The sequence below is a fragment of the Arctopsyche grandis genome, chromosome 5 (assembly GCF_051622035.1).
Source record: "Arctopsyche grandis isolate Sample6627 chromosome 5, ASM5162203v2, whole genome shotgun sequence".
NCBI classification, from domain to species: domain Eukaryota; kingdom Metazoa; phylum Arthropoda; class Insecta; order Trichoptera; family Hydropsychidae; genus Arctopsyche; species Arctopsyche grandis.
In genome coordinates, this window is record NC_135359.1 from 23,579,284 (window position 1) to 23,595,053 (window position 15,770).

Below are 15,770 nucleotides of genomic sequence, written 5' to 3' on the forward strand. Positions count from 1 at the left end.
AATGCGTGATTTTTTCATAATCGAATCATTTATGCAGGCTGTCTTATAATGCAAACACTATATTTGCGAATTATTATAATTAATTAAAATGTCAACTGTCATTTTTTAAATTAAATTAATGCTATATCAGTTGCGTGTGGGCCTATACTTTTAACAATGTATGTTATGTATTTTTGATGAGTAATTTTAATAGTCGAAATTCAAATATTTATTGAATTAATCGGTTAGTCAACAGCCATAAAATACATTTATAATATATTTATATATTATATATAAAAAAATATATATTTTGATATGCGTGTCTTTATTGTATCGATGTAAAGAGTTTCTATAGATTTGTCATATGTATTGGTACTACATATGTACACTATCTATTTAACTATTACCTATACATACATGCAATAGGTGCCGTTGTTTGTTGTCTTCTCCTGTAGCATGTGCCAATTTGATAGCTCCATCACCTGTCACAAGGGGCATGAAGATACTCAACCAGAATGCTGTTAAATTGATTTTTTTATCTAATACATATACATATGCTAATCTGATTGAGGGATTGTTTAATTTGAGATCGAAAATCTCATGTATATATATATATATATTATTTTTGTTTTCAAATATACATATGTATATATTATTTTATTTTGTTTCTTATTTTATTTTTGTCTTCATATTTTATTATTGCTGAATATTGATTCGATGTTTTATTTTTATTTTTAAATTTTTATTGATATATTTTAATCATGCACTTATGTATATATATATATATAGTATAATAATAATCACACTCTGTATTAAATCTACATATAATGTCACTTTGGAAAAAGTGCAATAAATAATTTAGCAAATAAATATATTGTATGTATGTATGTATATTAATGTATTCATCTGCAATATTGAAATCGGTCCGAATGGCTAATAATATATTATAATAGCATAAATAAAGTCAGTAATCGGTGACAGTATTGAGTAACTGACGATATTCAAATGCGACTGGTATATGATAGCGAATCGAATCGGATCGAATTTCAGTTATAAAATTCGCCATTAAAATATATTAATCGGTCGCCGGAGTGCTTTTCCGGACCGTAACAATAAATGTCCGACTTATAATTTAATATTGAAATTCGCGGCTTATCCTAAGTTCGCCGACGAAACTGCGGAACGCGATTGAATCTTTGTCATTGGAGGGTTGGATTATTTTCATTGCGGACAATAAAATATTATTGAAGCCGTTCATGGTTGATTGGATCCGCTTTCGGATTGATAATAATTCTTCCGCAGTTGCTTTACGACGCCGTAAAAATTCGAAAATAATTTCCGCGGCGATTGAAATTATTCAAACTTCGACGTTATTTAGGGTTAATGATGATTTTTTATCGGCAAAAGGTCGAAATACCACTGCATCAATATGGAACGGCGCGATTAACCTTGAATATCAATTAGCTTGATTTTGATTGGATTGATTTTCGCTTTTGTTTATAAGACGCCGTTGGAATATTTTTCACTCGCACTGTGCGGTCCAAAAGTCATCATTTTATCGGATAAGCGTTATAGAAACGAATTAGTGACGATAGCATGGGTGATGATTGCTTTTAAATTGCTCATGAAAGAAATTATCGAGAACAATTTCTATAAAAAATATATAAAATTGTTGTGGATTAAAAATCGTTTCATTGCAGTGCGATTAGAAAACGTTTAAGATTTCTGTAACAAAATAATAAAATAAAGTAATAATCTATTTCTGTGTAAGTTAGTCATTAAATCAGTCACGATAATCCACCATCATTGTTCCGATTAAGCGGTTAAATAAAAATTTTATCGTATCATTCTATTCATTTAATTTGTTTCGATTCAATCGAAACAATATATATAAAAGGTTTCTACTGGCTTGCAATTTAATAAGATATTGTCTTTCGTATCGAATCGATTACGCCCTAAGGAGATATTTTGACGAAGGCAATTTTTACGGTCCGATAAAATGTTTCTGAAAAGTATTTCGAAAATCTTAATTTGATTTCCCTTATTATATACAAATTTTACGTTTCATTTTTCGAAAAAAATCTTCGTTTACGAGAATTATTAATTCTTTAGAGTTGGCCGATTTTGTTTAAAAATCACAGAATAATAAACATAGCACAATGTAAATATGTGCATTATATAGCAGCAGATGAAATTGAAATACTTACTTTATATTTATAATGCGGATAGAAGAAAACCTTAAACGATATTCTTAGGGGTGGGATAGACAGTGGCCCGAGGGCACAATTCCAAAGAATAATCATGTTTCTGAAGACAAAGAAGTTTTATTCTACAAAACGGATATTTTTCTTATAATGAAATCATCGCGAAGATGTCAGACGTAAAACGACGTTAAATTACAAAATATTGTCATTTAATATTAAATAATACGACTACTCACTTTATCTTTTATATTATAGCGCACCAGTTACAATCGATGTTAACTATTAAACTTTCAATTCATTTCTATATCTGAAAAATCTGTAATAAATTCAATTATATTATACGTATTTAATTTCAAACTCCTCTGAATATTTGTGTTTGTTTGAATATGGTTTCGTATCATAATTTTCATGTTGTCGACATGATTGTCGTTTGCTTTTATCGCGGTTATCGGCTCGGTTGCATCATGATAAAACACCCCCACCTATCTCGTTTGAGACGCTCATCCCTTGTTTCGCCACCCTCTTGAATGGCAATATCTTGTTACAAAATATCGTTTAATATAAGGGCGGTTGCTTTCATCTTCGCATCCAATCCACAACCAACGGCATGAGAAAAAGCACCTACATACATAGAGAGAGAGGATACATGCGTCAATGGTATAGAAAATTTTCATATTTTATAGCAGCTTCTCGTTTTTATTTTATTTTCATACGTAGTATTAAAAAATAAGACGACGTGGTTCTGTATTATTGCTGTTTTACGATTTTTAAATGGATACTTTTCATATGAGTAGTTTACTGCTTGTATTATATATAAGTTGTATGGTATGTACTACGTACGTCTTGCATAATCATTTATATTACCATATTGAATTTTTATGCGTTTTTCATTATTTTTTTTATTATTAGTACCTTATATGGCTTTAAGTATTCATAAAATAAATATTATACTTCTTTATTATGAGGGCACATGGTTTATTTTCGGCGCACTGTTCTTGCGTGCGCCCTCTTTGTTCTGATCGTCGTGCCCCGAGGACATACTCGAAAACGGAACCGTTTTGAAAATAATTTGCCTCCTCAAAATAATACCAAAAAAGCGAAATAATAATACTAAAAGAGATTTTTAATTTCCGTCCTGTTGCACCCCTCTCCTCAGTGTTCCGCGTAGAACTTCTAACAATAACATACCCGGAGAAGTTTCTCAAGAATCTCTCCCATTGATTTTAATTACAATTTTAAGCCAATTTGTGCAGGTGATGGTTCATTATATTCTAAAGATTTCGTATTCAAGTAGAATTTCCCACTGCGGGCACATCTACACTACTTAGTAAACTTTAATATAATACAATAGGTATTATAGGGCTTGGTCAGACTGTAAAGAAAACCTTCTCTCTCTATCAGTGCCAACTTCACGAGCAATTGAATTAATGTCGTGGTAGAATAGCCAGGCTTACGCACACTTGGAATTGGAAAAGATTTATGTATAGTAGTTTCCAAAGTGAGATAGGTGTGATTGCGGGTTCAAAAGAGTTTTCCTTCATTAACATAGGTTTATGTCGGTTTTTCAGACATTTTCCTGCTTGGAATAGGATTCATTTTTACACAAATCGATTTTTGTTAAATGATGTGTAATATATATGCAGTATAAAAATAGTATGTGATGCGTCTTATCGTAAGCTCACATACTGTGCTTTGTTTTCGTTTTTTTCTATATGAAGAATGTAAGCTGTCGTAAGAGACAATGTTACCTTACTTGGAAAATTGAGTTTTCATACTATAGTCGGGGTTGTGGGAACGTTCTTGCGAAACCGACGGGGAAATTGTTTTCCTAATTTAATATTTTCCCAGTTAGTACGGAAAGTCTATAAACGCATTGTCTGGAGAAAATTGAGAGCGCGCTGCAAAGTGACTGTAAAACGCTCGTTTAAACCGCACTATATCATACTTAAGATTATTATATTAAACTAGCAATATTTCGAGATATAACGAAAAAAATATGATGTTTTTAATTAAATTTACTCAATATCATGGTTGAATTTCTTTGCATAGGCAAAGGCGGGTGAACGTCAAAAAGAAAAAGTAAAAAGTTGAACTTTTTCATAAACTTTGGTGGTCTATGATCCATGTTAAGTTCGAGTACCGTGAGATAAGATTCGAAATTTGGCGGTTTCGTTCGTTTGTATATATAGGTAGAAAATGTTGACATCTCAAAGGAAAAATGCATATAAACAAATGTCAGAATTTTTGATAGCGAAGTCGTATGCGGGGTAATTCGTTGCAAATTCAATATGCACATTTATCATGTCTGCGGGAGAAAAATTCGAAAAAATATAATATTATACGTCTTAAAAATGTAATAACAAGCCCCTCGTACATCTATCATTGTCGGAATGATCCCGAGGGAATCCCCCGTTAAGATGTAAAATAGTTAACTTCGCGAGTTTTCCAAACTTGCATAATACACTTCCCATCATTCAAACGAATGCACCACACTTCATAAATCACCTTTTCGTTTGATGAATGATACGAAACTTTTCCTCGCTTTTGATTCGACGTAAAAAATGGACGCGTCGACAGATGAAACATTCCCAGTTCGACCCGATTTATAAATCATAAACATTTATAGAACGCAACACCTATGCATGTATGTTTGTACATTAAAAAAAGCTTTTCATTTCATATCAAATTTAAAATGAAAACTTTCTTTAACAAATTTTAATCAAATTAAAATATATTTTCATAAAAATATCTCAATGATATATAGATTCGTTTTAAATGTTCAATTCATTTCATTGATGTTGTTTGCAATTCAAATCCGTATGTTTGTTGGCCTGAACGTCAATGTCGCATCTAAGCATCACGTTCTACATTCAAATGATGTGGTTCTCTTTTTAAACAGAATCCACCCTTCCGGTTTACTTACATACAAACGGAAATTCAAGTCTCTCGTCCTGGTGGGTGCATTCGGCACATGCATCTATCCTTTGCTAGATTTCATCGAACCGCAAGCCGTAAAACTTGGATGCGGCGAAAATAGAGATGCGCCCGTTTGCGGTCTGAGCGAGTTACGCTAAGAAAGGACGTAAAACTTTTCAATTACCGGCTCTGTTGGCGCGCAAATCGACAAACTTGCTCGTCGTTGTGTCACTGACGACAAATGCGAAGCAACATTACAATAATAATTTGACATTCGAAAGCGTATACGACTCGTGTCGTTTTGGGATAGGGAAAAAAAAATTGAGATAAAATTTTAGTATTATAGATAGTAGTAGCGCTACGACTCAAACCAGCGTGATTGACGTTTCAATAGAAAGGTGTTTCTCTAAGTACCCATACCTTGCATTGTTGTCGGGGTGTCATATTCACAAGAGAGGTGTAAAAATACTCCCTAATGCAATTTTATGCCCTGATATGCATTATAGCGTTGACAAAGTGCATATAAACCGACGCAGGACGGGTGGCTACAAAGACTCTTTAATTTGTACCGTGAGATTAAAGTTTAAATGCGGAAACTCTACAAACGTGCCAGACTCGTTCCAGATGGAAAAAAAAAGTTCTCCTGAAAAATTTTAGTTAATTCAACTTTTAATGCTAGCATTGTATAATATAATAAGAATAAAACAACCACGTACATAATATTACACAATTTTATTTTACTGAAAACTTCTATGAACTTTTTTTTGTTCGGTTTAATTGAATACGTTTGTTTGTTTGTCATTATTGATAAAAATTAATCCATTTAAATACATATTATATATTTATATATGATACTTTAGTAGAATATTATTTTAAATACATACATATGCTACAAGTTAACATTTGGAGTCTACATGTATGTACTTGATTATCAACTTTAAATGCTTTTGGTCAATAATCATATTAAATGGTCAGTTATGCATATTGAATAATTTATTTTTAATTTACAATGTTGTCATATTAATATTACGGAATTTCTCCAAATCATTACTAGAGGTAGGATAGTCACAGTGCTATCCATTGTTCCATTGTTGTAAATCCTTTGTAAAAAAGGTTCGGCAAACCTTTAACAATGCATTTACAACCTTTGAACAATACGCGGCACCTTCTGGGTCCGGTGACTAGTCATTACTAAGGTTAAGCAAAAAACGGTACAGGAATAAACACGGTTGCTAAAACAAAATAATATAAGATAAAATAAATCAATATATTAAAAACAAATGAAATATTAGAACATTCTATTTACGATCTCAAATTAGACAATCCCCCAACCAGATCATCATATTTTAGTTTAAACAAATCCAATCTAACAGAAATCTGCTTAAGAAGCTTGATGCTTCTTGCGACAGGTGACGAAGCCATCAAATTGGTACGTGGCACAAGAGGAGAGAACAAACTTCGGCATCTAATGTACCTGAGTTGGCTGGAAGCACTGAAGCTCAATTCTGCAAGAATTTGAGAATTGCTCACCAAACCAACCAGTAACTTAAAACAATGCTTATCCAAATATAAGTACTCTACATTGTGACTCGAGGGAATAATTGGACAATTTATTTTGACAGTTGTGAAGATATATAGGTATAATAACTGATGAAGAATGTGTTGCCCAAAATTGGTTAAATTTAAGTTCAATTCATGGAAATAAACGCTTTACATGCTTATATTTTAATACATATGTTATGTATGTAGGAGCTTTGAGAATATTTTACATATTTAAAATAAATTTTTAAATGTAACAGAATATATATTTTGAATAAATTGGAATGAGAAAAGTGTCGCAGCGCAAAACTGTTTACACTGTATGTTTTTAAATACGATTATATAACTTTTGCGACTTCCGTAAAGTTCTCTTTGAGCATGATTTCCCAATAGGTTCAACTCTAAGCATAATATTCGATGAAAATATTAATTTACATTCGTATGTAACATTGACTTTGGTGTGGCACTGTAGTTTTTTTCTTCGCACTTTCGGATAGATAAGCCGTTTATTGTTACCCAGGTATTACATTTTACGAGAAAAATAAAATTCGTAGGAAACGAAATTGAATGAATATAATGAGGACAAGGGATATAAACATTCCAAACAACTGCACCCCAAATTTCGCATAAAAGTGTAGTGAATAAGGGGCGGTCGGCACAACCAGAATCAGCCATAATGGAATTCCTCGCGCGATAGATTCCCTCGGAAAGAAGCTTCCTTTTTATTTTATTTGTCGGAAATCGATTCAACAGTGGCTGTGAAGATTGAATCTAATAGACGACTAATTTTAAAATCGAATTCCGCAGAATATAAACGATTTTGGAAAACATGAGATCACATATATATGAGTGTTTTATTACATTGCATACAAACGTCCATTTATATGTATGTATATGTTCATATGTATGGATGTGTTCTCGTATATTATGAACATTAGTGGCACGCTTTCAGAGTTATCAAATAGTATTATACTTAGAAATATATGTATATACGTGTACATACATAATTTTAAGATCCCTAAATTAAAATAAAACGTATTCCTATATGTACTTATATATAGGTACATATGCCATGTATGTATGTTAAAACTCAAAATTAAACCAGTAATACTTATACATATGTATATACTACTTTATTTATTGTTATTTATATTTTTATTTTTATTTTATACGTTAGTATTATTCAAGGCCATTACAAACATCGACCGTAAAACATATGCATAGAGACATCTATGAAAACAATTTTGCAGCACTTTAAATAAAAAAAAATGCTGTAAACTCAAATTTTGCGAGGAATAAGACAAGATTGCCAATTTTTTGAAACCGTTTCCAGTGAAATCAGATAAATTGGCAAACTGTGAAAGGAAGCGATCGACCTTGGATCGCTCTGGTTAGCAACAAATCCAGGAATAAAACCAATGACCACACAATCGAAAGCATTACACGCTAACCACTGATATACATAGGTTGCTGGTTACTTGTTGTAATAAAAATATTTTCAACATTCTGGAGTCAATTCAGAATATGTACAGTCAAATCTCTTCCACTTTCTGAAGTCGATTCAGTAAAATACAGTCAAATATCTTGTAAGTTGTGACTAATTAAATTATTTCGTTATACTAAAAATGCATTTAATTGAACAGGATAAAATTAAAAACAATAAATTACATAATTCTGGACCGCGTATTATGTAATTTATTGTTTTATTGTAATTACTTATTTACTGGGAATATTTTGTTTTAATATTCGGTATAGCAAAATTTGATCATCAATGTGCAAATAAAATTAATGGATTTCTTTACACATTAAAGTCTAAAATCTCATTTACTTTGCATCATAGTCTGTTAAAAAATTAAATTAATCAATAATATATTAATATATATTATACATGTTATAAGTAGAGGTAGGATAGTCACAGTGCTATCCATTGTTTGGCAAACTTTTAACAATGCATTTACAACCTTTGAACAATACACGGCCCCCTCAGGCTCCGGTGACTAGTTATAAGCAGCTAAATAAATACTTCGTGAAAATTTTCAATATCAACCAAGGTTACTTGACAATAATTGAACCGATTGAAGTAGTACCAATCATTCAATGTTTACAGCTCATTTTCTATTCGTTTTTGTTCATTTCTACTAATATACGTACTGTAGAAGTACTCTTATCGAGAAAAAAATTGCCTGGTTATATTAAACGATCGAATTGAATCAATTCGACCTGCATTATCAATTTGTAATACGCCGAATTGAGATGTGGGCATTCGCCTGACGTACTCGGCGGAGTGAGAAAGACTTCTCGAATTTCTCCGCCGACAATAAATCATCTCCCGAACGATTAATCTCGAATCGGTTCATTCCTCGTCTCGGCTGCCTCACCTGGACCGCGAACAATTTGTCACCAATAAAGGCAGGCATCTGCGGGATGCCCCCATTGTGCGACGGGTCTCTGGAGCTCGCCAGGTATCCCCATCGATGCACCGTTGCACAGGGGCGCACACCCCATTGTATCGGCAGGATTAGTTCAGGTCTAACTAACGAGATACAGACTGTAGGGGCGCGTTCGAATCGAAAAGCCGCTAACACACCTCACGAATTTAATCCCTCTCTCTTTTTATTTAAGTCAAAATAACATTTTCGCAAATCGTATAGCCCGTATCATCAACTCCAGCGGTGCACAAGCGGGATGCCTCAGGTGTGTCCGAAGCTTCCCATCATGTATTTTATATTTTAATCAACATTAAAAAATAAATTTTTTTTTGAGGTTTTATCTATATACATACATATATGAATATAAAAACTTCGTCACACCACTAAATCGTTTATGAACTAAGAGGTTAGTAAAAATGAATGTCTTTTTGTCTGTTTGTCTGTCTGTCTCGTATAGGCTCCTAAACGGTGACACGACAACTCGTTCACAGACTTTCCGTAAACCGAGGATGCGCTCCAAGCATTACGTATACGGCACATCTCTTTCTCACCCCGTCTGTTCACCAAGATCTCGTTTACTATACCATTACGTGTGCAGCCATCTCTTTCACAGACCGTCTGTTAACGGTGAACAGACGGTCTGTGAAAGAGATGGCTGCATACGTAATGGCATAGTAAACGAGATCTTAGTGAACAGACGGGGTGAGAAAGAGATGGCCGTATACGTAATGCCTGGAGCGCATCCTCGGTTTAAGGAAAATCTGTGAACGAGTTGTCAGGTAATCCTCCTAAACCACTAAACCGATTATGATGGAACTTTCAGGATTTGTTTTATGCATGTCCGGAAAGCGTACTGTAAAAAAAATCGCCCAAAAACGGGAACGGAAACGGGCAAAACGGGAATGAGTGGCATTGCAACGCAATAATTTGACAAATGGGAATGGGAACAAGAACAAGAACCGGAACGGGAACGAAAACGAGAACAAGAACGCAACGAGAATTACATGCGTTATTGTAGCATTGCAACGCATGTCGGGTTCAGCTAGTTTATTTATACAAGCTACACCAATTTTTACTAATACGGAATCTTTTGTCAACATTGTACATGAATATTATTCAAAACCAATTACAAATATCTATCATCAAACATAACAATCATCATACATAGAGAAATGCACTGCATAATAACTCCGGATAAATTATTTTCAATCGAGGTCAACTCAGGGCTTGAACCAGGGAACCTCTTGGTGGTTAGTATTAACGCAACTGAACGAAATGTTAGCGACCCAGAGGTCCCGAGTTCGAGCCCAGGTAATAGACTTCGTTTGAAAATAATCATACGTTGTATCTGTATTGTAATATTTTTTCAGTGCATTCTGCTGGTCAGATTTGGATATTTGGAAGTTCAAGTCGATTGTCTCCTAACAAAATTTGACAATTTATATATAATTTAATTTTTGTGACGGTTTCCCTCAAATTGGCTACCAACCATCACTGACTAATTACATTTACTTAATTTCAAATTAATATACATATATATGTATGTATATGTATATATTTTTTGTAGTAACGTAATTCTTAGTAGGTCAATCATTTATTAAGTATTTATGCTTGAACCCATTTGAGTCATTTTTTTGTAGTCTGCAACTTTATGAAACGTTTTTGTACAATGTAAAAGCAAAATTAATAAAAAATGAACGTAAAGCAACAGTACATATTATATTGCATTGGCTCATGTTGCTTCATATTATTATGTCATGGTTTATGTATATGTGCACGTGCTCGTCATATGGCTTGGATCTTTTAAGCAGATATGTACATCCGTTTATAGGTAAGATCGATGCAGTAGGCATAGAAAGGTAGACCTACTTTCCGAATGGTACAGAAACGCGAGAAACAAAGTAACATATGTAGATACACTAAGACTTATCTAAAGGTCTATGTATTTTGCAACATACAATGTAGAGAGATAAATAATAATAAGACAGCAGTAAAAAAAATTGTTTTTTCAATATTATATATATATATATATATATATATATATATATATATATATATATATATATATATATATATATATATATATATATATATATATATGTGTATATATATATATATATATATATATATATATATATATATATATATATATATATATATGTATATATATATATATATATATATTTATTTAAATGCTTTTTATTATTACTAAATTATTTTCACAATACATCTTATATCTATTTTAATAGCTACTAATCTACTGATCATTTTCTATTTTACAATTTTAATTTAATTTTGTTAGTAATCATAGTATTATATTATGCAATGTTAATGGACAGCATAATAGGAAAAAGAGCTCAAAAACCTATTTACAATCCTTATACATGCTCATAATACATCTAATACATAATATTAATTAAAGACTCACTAAAGTCGATGACCAAAAGAAGATTGTTTTTAGGTAATCTGTGTTTATACCAAAAGGGTATAGACATTTTGTTGTAATCACCGAGACTCTTCACAGTGTGTTAGTATGGTTATTAGTGATTCTGTCATAGAATCTACTGGTTAGTTTGTTAGTAATGTCTGTAACAAACGGAATAGTATTTATGGCATGCAGTTTTTTCAAGTTAGTATGTGTGTATTATAAATTGTTTTTAGTGATTTATTTTGTATTATTTGGAGCTTGGAAAGGTTAGTATTCGAGGCGTTATTCCATACAGGTGAAGCATATGTTAATAATGGTAATATGAGCACGCGATATAATTTTATTTTATTTTGAGTTGATAAAGAGCTATGGCGATTAAATATTGGATATATTGAGGATATACCCCGCATCACCTTGCATTTCGCTCCCTCAATGAGAGGTGCCCATCTCATTTTTTATCGAACGTTACTCGTAAATATTTTATTCAATATTATATGTACATTTATGTATATGTATGTATGTGAATGACCCAGTTACGTATGTAATATATAGAATGTGATGAATTTTATTATTTGATTTTTGGGTATTGTTGCATTAAAAAAGTTTTTGAATCAGTGCTTTATTCATTGGATGCTGGAATTTTTGGATATGCGGATCAGCATTCGTGCGAATTGATTAGGACGATGGAGGGTGTGCGGTTGACTAGGTCTGACTGACGTCGCTTACATACAAAGCGATCGCCAACCAGCAGTACACGCACCGTTGATGAGAGCAGACATTTTTATTCGTTTTATGCACCGGCTGAAATGCACCTAGCATAACAATCGACCAGTTTTTACCTATAAGCGTATGCTTATGGGGCGAAATACGTAAGTGCATGCATCAATCGGGTGCATTTGTGCGGAGCGATGCAGTCCGTGTTTTGTGGCCGCCTTTGTGCTCAATCACTTAACTATCAACTCACGTCGGACAATTTGAATGCAAAATTCTTGGATGTCCAGACTTCAATATTCCAGGGGCAATCCGTCGGAAGCTGCGCCAGCTTCCAATAAAGCCATCAGCAGAATTCCAGGTATTCATCTCGCGAGTTCGTGTATGCGAAACGTTCGGTAAAAATAACAAGACCCGTCACCTTCGAATATAACGGGCGAAATTTCCAATTTAGTTTACACAATATTAAAATGCAAACATTTATTATAATATAACATATTATAAGCATTTATCGAAAAACATCAAAATACATGCATATTTTTTTTTAATTATAAAATTACAAATATATTTCTTATAAAGTACATATTATACTTACATATATGTGTGAAAATAAAAAGCTTTATCACTGTCCCTCTCCAAAAAAGAGACTAGCTCTTGTGCTTGGAAAGCGGTACAGTTATGTACATGTCGAAAAATACATTTTTTTTAAATATAAATCATACTTATGTCAATAAACTAATTAAATAGTTACTTATTTTCTGAAGTGTTCATTTAATTTATTTATTTTTTAACTATATCCTGAATTTTCTTGATTTCCGTAGGGAAATTATTGAAACTTTTTATGCCTAAATATGTGAAATTCTACTGTTATTGTTTGGTGTTACATTTTGGTATTTTATATTTATTTTGATATCTTAAAGATGTACATGTTTCAAGTTTTTCTTTGATATTTGAATAAATATGTATAATATTTGCCAATTATTTATAAACTGGTGTGATATGATCAGTTTTTATTTATTTTTATCTTAAGAGTTTTATATTATTGTAAAGTAAATAATATCTTGATTTTTTTTCTCATATGGAAATATTTCTCATATTTTTTCAATCAATCCTTTTGATTTTCATAAGCAACAATAACACCGATCAACAAAAAAAATCACGTTTTTGAGTTAACCGAGTGGAATTAATCAATCTTTACTTGACCCACTGAATTTGAATCATGATAATGATTTTTGTTGGTTTGCTCTCGCTTGTGAGATGAGTATTTTTTTTGTTGTTTTTTGGCTTTTTCAGTTTTTTCTTCAATATCTAGGATTGCTATACCCAATGTTAGTACTAGAATTAATAGTTAAATGTTTTTCAATTAATTTTGATTTTTTTGTCGCTCGGTGTAATTAACCAAGTTTTCCAAAAAAATATCTTCAATATTCTTTCATAAAATATAAAAAAGTTATCTTCTTTGAATGCATGAATAAAAGCTCATATCAATGAGATAAGTGAAAATAAAATAAAGCTGTGATAACACTTTTGTATGGAATCGTCATTCATTTTATATTGAAAAAAAGGTTTGTGTGTGAAAAAAAAATGTTGAAAAAGAAATGTTTTAATCTCGGAGAGTAAATTTTTTTGATAAATGCTTTCGATTTTATTAAGTTCCATCTAAGTCCAATGTAGGACTTAAACCATTCGATTTGCTAAATTTATTTAGTTAAAAATGATAAAAAAAACGGTTCGTCTGTAGTAACAAGACAATAAAATAAAATATGGTAAAAACAAGAATGTAAAATAAATATACATATGTATAAACAGAAATTGTAGGAAATAAAATATAAAAATACAAAAATTAACAGAAAAAAATGACTACAAAACCCATTATTAGGAATTACTACAAACCCATTTTAGGAAACCATCAAGTTTGTTTTCAAAAAGCTTTTTGCTTAGAAGTTACTAATTTATTTGGTAGACTTCCAAATTTTAGCCACTCTGTTTGATAAGAAGGAATCATAATTAATTAATTAGGAACGTTAGGAGGTTAATCATAATATTATGCCAATCGAATATTACCCCACGTGAATTATTTTTCGATTGATGTCATGAATTGGTCGAGGAAATCGGATGGTGTGATGTACTATCAACTATCAATATATGTAGATCAAATCTTACTCTGTTTAAATTGTGTCTTTTTAAAATACTAGCATAGATTTAACTCGAGCCTAAAGACTATATTTAGATAAGACACATCGAAGGGTGAATTCTCATATCGTCGCACGCCAACACCCGCATCATCTTGACTGATTGCCATAATCTCACATTACACCATAAAGGATTCTAACTTCGGCGCTCTAAATGCGTCGACCGCGACGACATCTCCCAACACGGAGATGACTTATCCGCGCCTCGGTTTCGATTTATACGGGTGTTTATTCGAAGACGTTCGCGGGTCGAAATTACGACGAGCCCTTTTTAAGCGGCCATCAATCAAGCGGGGGCCTTCTACATCTTTCACAGCTCCTTGTAGCCGAGTCGTTCGAATAAATCCTATTAAAGAAGAAGAAGTTGGCACTAGGTGGGCTATAGTGAGAGTCGCGCCTACGGGCGTGTAATAAACATAAATCCGCGGTTTCAACGTCGCCCGTTTCAGACTTGTCCCATAAACACAATAAAAAGGCGTGAAACTTCACGGTTTTGTTTTGAAACCGTAAACGCTGAATTTCCAAACGCGAAAGTTCAACGGGGCCGAAACGACCCGGAGGAAATCTAGAGATAACGACGACATCGTTATGGCGATGTTTGTTTTCGGGAAATTAGTATATGAAATTCAGCAGGAGGGGTGGTACGACACGACACTCGTCTACAAAGATTCGATACCGGGATACGTGTGAATAGATGGGATAGGCGATTGTTGAAACTTGGATCTCGAAGTTTGTATAGATCTAGCACGCGCTTTGTACTAGAAAACTTATAATTGGACTTCTTGTATCGCGCATGTGTACGCTCATACATACAATATACAAGGATTTCTAGTAAACTTGAAGCGTATATTAATTAGTTTATTCATAAGACTACAACACATAGTGTAACTATCGAAAGGAGAACGTGCTAGGGAAATTCTTAAACTTCGTAATACATACATAGAAACACTTTTCGGTACAGGATGTGTGGGCACATACAGTGTAAAAGCTCTTATATACCATGTATTGAAGGCAAGCTATTCAAAAATGCTTACTTATGTTGCATATATTATATCATAAAGATATTCACTTATCATTGTCAATCGTTAACCTGAAAAGCCTACACAAGTTCTACCCCAGTGGCTACCAACATGGGCGCACGCTATATACGGGGGGCAATTTGAATTTTTGTGGGGGGGGAGTAATATCATTAATTTCGTTAACTACTCGTGATTTTCATTTGGCATATTGTCTGCTGTGCGAACACTCTTTGACCAACTTTGACAAGAAACGTAGCACTCGTGTGTACCATACCTTGAATCAATTTAAGAATTTGACATAAAAGTTTGAAAAAAAATCAACAAAATAATCATTTTTCTCAGAGACGAAATTC